Raw genomic sequence first — 6,000 nt, forward strand, 5'->3', positions numbered from 1 at the left:
TACCGATGGACATTCATCTAAGGGTATCTACCGATGGGGTACCCAACATGACTCACTATCGCTATGTGAAAAGGCTCCAAGACAGTTTACATCATGCCTATCAGCTTGCCGAAAGAGCTGCAGCCCAGGTGAATGCTAATAATAAGAGGAGAACTTCGGCCTGGAGCGGCTGTCCTCCTCCAAAATTTGGAGATCCCTGGCAAGCACAAGCTGTCTGATAGATGGAGAGAAGGACACTTTGAAGTGGAGTCTCAGATGCCTGGCCTCCCTGTGTACGGCATATGGGATGGAAATGGCAGGGTAAAAGTTTGGCAGCGTAATCACCTGCTGCCCATACCTCAAGTGGATGGGGATGATTCGGAGTCTGAAATTGTAACTGATGACTCTGAGCCAGAAGGACCTACTGATACTCATCTAAGCTCTCAAGATCAAGATCTTATGGAGGAAACCTCAGCTGAATCTACTAACGATTGGTGGGCACCTCCCAAGGGTGATCCAGGTAATGGGCCTGCACCCCAAGACCGGTCTCAAGCGACTTCCACCCATTGTCCTAGCTTTGTGCCTAATCGAGACTGTGTGCTATCCTATTCACCTCTTGCTAGAGAAATGGGGCCTCAAGCCCCGAACCAGTGTGATGAAGATGCAGAGACTGAGACACGTCAGAGTGAGGCCCCCCCCCCCTACTAGAGTGGTGTACGGTCAATTAGGGGCACCCCACTACGAGTCTCAGCAGCAGGCTAAAGCTAAGCTGGCCTCCGTGATTAATATGTTCAATGAATTGTACAACATTGTCTAAGTGAAGTGACCATGTGTATCATAGTTATGTATTGCATTTTCCATTATATAATTGTGTCTGCGTTCCCCAAGCGGGGACGTTGTGGTTTTCACCTGGGAGCTCCAGGGGATGGGGGGGCTTGTGGTGTGGCAGATGCAGGCGCGCTGGGCCGGCGATCGTGTCACCGGAGGCTCCGGCGGTTGCTTGTAGGGTGCGCCATATTGTGGAGACTCGCGTAGTCGAGCAACGGCGGCCATTGCATATTGCGCCTGTGCAGTGAGACAGTGTGTGAAGATGGGCCAATGGGAGTAGGCTCTTGGCAGTGACTACAAGTCCCATGAGCCTTAGGAGCGCACCACCTGATGCCAGAGAGCCAATAGGGCTGGAGAGATCCCTGAGAGCAGGATAAGGATGCGAGTCAGAGAGCATGCAGGCAGAGTGTGACAGGCAGAGGTAAGGGACAGAAGGTTCATGCAGAGAGGCAAGTAGCCTCTGCACTAGGCCAGCAAACCCCCTCCTAGGCCCAAGATAGGCCCTAAGTCAGTGTGTAGTTTGTGGCTGCTATAGCGACAGGCCCTAGCATAGGAAATGGATCCCCGTAGTACTTTAATACAGTTGCGGACGCTGAAACCCCTGAGGAGAAGACTGGGATCAGGCCTCACCAAAGAGAACTACAGACACATTACCAGGGTGTGATCACCCCTGACGATGTCGTGGAGGAGAGTGGATCGGTGGATCCTTTGTGGTTTGGTGCTGGCGCGCCCGGCAGGTATAGTCAACAAGTGCACCAACAAACCGGTACAAACACAGGCGCTGATCCCGCCTATAAGGGTGGGTTATTTGGGGACACTGGGTTTAGTGACCAAGGGACTATGCATTATTGTGGACACGGTGTGGGATACAGTGTTGGAAACCACTTCTGGGGATAAAAGGCCCTGCGAGGCGTGGGGCAGTTGTCCACATAGTACTTCAGCTAGAGGGAGAGTTATTCTAATCCATTATACTGTCACAGTAAAAGTTCAGTTATTTTATCACTGTGTGTGTTTATCATTGTGTCATGTGAGGGGCTGCACTGGTAACTTCCTGTGTTCTGGGCAAAACAGGGCTACATGTACATAGGGCTTCACAGCAGTAATAATACATGTGACAATCATATATTATAATAGCAAATAACACAATGAGAAGAAGTGCTTCAGACATAAAGTAACATTTAGATAAAGGTGTCCCTGCCCCGAAGCGCTTACAATCTTATTGTACCCAAATGTATTCCTACTGTTTCGGTTGGTCTCTGATTAAATTGTAAGCTATTTAGGACAGGGGAAGTTTTGGGAGTTTGGTCATATAATTACTTTTGCCATGGTGATATTGAGGATCTCTTGTAAGGAATATACAGTACAGTATATACATTCCACCCTCTTCACATTCTCCATAATCCTTGAAATCCATAACAAAGCGCTATCATTGACCACCTCTTACCTCTCCCATCGTACTTTGTGCCTCGTTTGGTAACTCTGTCTGTCCTGTGACTTTCTTTTCTTTTTCTCGTTACACTCATTTGTATTCATTAATATGCAGATGAATATTAATACTGATGTTTTTCGTAAATGTAATTCACGAAACACTTTTTTTTTTTTTTTTTTTTTTGCAGGCAGACAGCTGCCATCCCAAGTACCCATTAAGAGGGATTCCAGAGGGTCAACTATTCAGACTCAACAGAATCTGTACAAACAATGATTACTTTTTGAAGCAGTCCAGAGGCCTGTTAGCCCAATTTGAGGTCAGAGGTTTTTCCCCGAGGATCTGAAAAGATGATTTGAGGAGGAAAATGAGATGGACAGAATTTCATTATTACACCAAAAAAACAGGTAGGAAATTCCCATTCTAAATCCCCAATCATTATATGACAGTACAATGTACAAGTTAATCAAATTAAAAACATTGTTAGAAAACATTGGTGTTTTGGCAGCAGACTCAGCACTTCATCATGTGTACATGGAAGGTCCCAAATTTGTCTTTAAGACAAAAACGATAGCCAATCACGTTTCTACCAGTTTATTTCAAACTTGCAAACAAACAAGTAATTTGCCAAAAGGTAGTTTCAAATGCTTAAAATGAAAATCGTGTAAGCATATGCAATCCACTTCTGAATTTGTTCCTACATCCACAGGACAGAAGTTCACCATTTAATCTTTCATCAATTGCAATACCACATTGGTTATCTATCTTAGATGTGGATGTGGTAAGCAATATATCGTACATACCACTAGGGCTTTAAAGGTCTGTATACACCTACGCCTCATTACCAAAAAGGATATAGTCACCCAGTTTCCCAACATTTGACCAATTGCAGTTTGGGAAATGTTGACACATTTACGTATATGGGTATAGGACACATCATGTCCTATAAGGGGTGGAAAATTAATATTCTGGACAAAAGCAAACTGTTCTGGTTCTTTACTCTTCAGACCAGAATTCCCCAAGGGTTAAAATCAGATTGGGATTTGGGCACATTCTTGCATTGAAATACATTCATATACTTCATCATTATTAGCCAAGTCAGATTTGTTCTGTTATTGCAGTATTATCATCTCTGCTAAAATGTATGTGTGTTCATACGGATGTGGTCCCTTTTGAAACATGAACATAATAATGTTTATAAAGATCATTTGTATAGAATATATTATTACAACATAAACATTATACTATATATCAATAGTTGTGTTTTAAATTCTTTGAATTGTCAATTATGGATGATTTCTAGTCAATTATTAATATTGTTGTGTTCATGTCCTTATGGGATTCTTTTCCAAATTCTCTATCAATATTAGGTTGACATATTATATGGCTTTGGAATGTTAACTATATATTTATTTAATCATAAACATAAGTTATACTTTAGTTGTATCTTAACTGATATCATCTCTATATACGTTCCTTATCAGGTTGTCTTTTCTCACTTTCTAAAAGGTATATCAAATATACAGATAGCAGAAAAAGTATAAGTTGCTGGATCTTCTACCTCTCAACTAAGGAGTTATATACAGTAAAGGCTGACATTTCTTCATTTAACATCTATGTAGATTTTTTTTTAGTTTTTTTTTTTTTAGTTTCTTTTAATTTCTATTGATTTTGTGTCAATACAGTTTTGGGTTTTAATGTCTTGTTTGTATTTTTTCTACCTGAGTGTTTGTTAATTACATTTGTGAATAAAGTTTTTTCCTACTTTGCGCTGACGTCACACACCCCACGTCATTTGACGCACCAGGAAGTGGAGGGGATTGGTTACTACGGCGCGCTGACTCAGTATTTTAAGCACTCCGGTAAGTTTGTAACATAAGTTCGATAATTATGTTATTCACCTTGATAAAGGGCGTGTAGCCTGAAATGCGTAGGTGTGGGCTCTGTGCCCTTGTCTGTCTTTTTTATGATCCATGAAAACCAGCATTTTTTTTTTCTACCATGGGAATACAATCTGTTATTTGTATATGCTCTGGATGTAGTGCTCTGGTCTTCTCTTCGTTTTTCTCTGCTGCCAACCTCACACAATACCCCAGGACAAACAGGCTTCACCATCAGGACTACGCATATTCACGTGAGTCTATGGTGAGTCTATGGCAATTGCCTTATCTGCTTCTTCTGCTATTATGATACCCATTTACATTAGATGTATTGTATTGGGATCCGGATTGTGTTGAATCCGGATCTGCAGTCCTCAGTGGGATTTACCAGTTACTACATCTTTATTGGGACTTTCATTTGTATTTCTATTAAGCTACTGGAGGAGATTTTTTCCATTGGGGACATTTATGTACTTATAAAGTTATCATCCACAGATCTGCCCAGTTTTTTTTTAGAGCACCACACAGTGTTTTTTCTACCTCACCTTACACCTGCTGTACAGACCCAAGTCTCTGAATGTCTTGCTGCTATATCATCCTGGATGGCCTTGCGCCAACTCAAACTTAACATGTCATAATCGGAGCTCCTCATACTCCTTCCCACGCCTGGCCCGACTGCCCTCTTCTACATTACTGTTGAAAGCTTTATCGTAGTTCAGTGATTTTCAACTTTTTTTTTTTTTGGTTGGGGAACCGCATAATTAGATTTTGAAATTCTGGGGAACCCCTCTGTCTCTGCCCCCCCCTCTTTGCCCCGTCTCTCTTCTCCCCCCTCCCCCTCCCTGTGAGAGTCCCGCCAACCGGAGCAGGCAGGAAGATGAAGTATAGCAGTGAGCTGCCGGCTGCTGCTTGGCTCGGGAGCCACCGGTCACTGCTATGTGGGGGTGCTGCCGCGTTGCTAGTTCATGGGAAGCTGGGAGAGTTGTCCTGGCTCACCCCCCACCCCCTCTGGCGGCCGCGGAACCCCTGAGGTATGCTCCCGGAACCCCGGTTGAAAATCACTGTCGTAGTATCACAAGCACTCTGTCTAGGTGTCACATTTGACTCCTCCCTCACATTCTCCTCTCACATTCAAAATGTAACTAAAACCTGTTTGTTTTTTTTCCCCTCCAACATTGCAAAGATACGCCCTTTCCTCTGTCCTTCTACTGCTAAAACTCTAATGCAGGCCCTCCTTCTCTCCCATCTCAACTTTTGTAACCTTCTACTGTCCGGCCTTCTTACCTCTCACCTGTCTCCCTAACAATCTATCCTAAACGCTGCTGCTAGAACCCCTTTACTCTCATAAATCTGTCTCAGCATCTCACCTGCTGAAATCCCTCTCCTGGCTTCCTATCAAATCCTGTATTGCACACAAAATTCTCCATCTCACTTCTAAGGCTATACAATCGTAAGCCCCTCCTTACATCTTCGCTCTAATTTCTCGCTATACACCATCCCGACTCTTGTTTTCTGCTCAAGGATGTCTTCTCTCTACCCCTTTTGTATGTAATGCCCTCTCCCATCTTAAACCTTTCTCACTCACTGGCCCACACCTCTGCAATGCCATTCCCCTCAATATCTGACTAGCACCCTCTCTCCACACTGAAGACCTTTCTTAAAACACACCTCCTTAACAAAGTATATGGGTAGCTTCATGGCTGATACTATACACCTCCATACATTGACCTTCTCCCCTTGCGCCGCACTTACCAGAACATCTTCCTACTATCTCTATATTCTTCCTACTTGCCACTTAGATTGTAAGATCTTTGGGGCAGCGACTCCTTTTCCAAATGTTACTTTTATGTCTGAAACGCTTATTCCCTTTGTGTTATATTATTACTA

At 43.3% G+C, this 6,000-nt stretch overlaps 1 long non-coding RNA gene across 1 annotated transcript in view; it reads left to right on the forward strand.

Moving 5' to 3' along the window:
* Positions 1-4,310, forward strand: part of LOC142487041 (uncharacterized) — a 14,785-nt gene extending 10,475 nt beyond the window's left edge. The window contains exons 2-3 of the long non-coding RNA XR_012799118.1: positions 2,424-2,640; positions 4,041-4,310. This is a non-coding gene — a long non-coding RNA (uncharacterized LOC142487041). The remainder of the gene's footprint in view (positions 1-2,423; positions 2,641-4,040) is intronic.
* The last annotated feature ends 1,690 nt before the right edge of the window (positions 4,311-6,000 follow it).

Source organism: Ascaphus truei, chromosome 2 (assembly GCF_040206685.1).
Source record: "Ascaphus truei isolate aAscTru1 chromosome 2, aAscTru1.hap1, whole genome shotgun sequence".
In the NCBI taxonomy this organism is placed as follows: domain Eukaryota; kingdom Metazoa; phylum Chordata; class Amphibia; order Anura; family Ascaphidae; genus Ascaphus; species Ascaphus truei.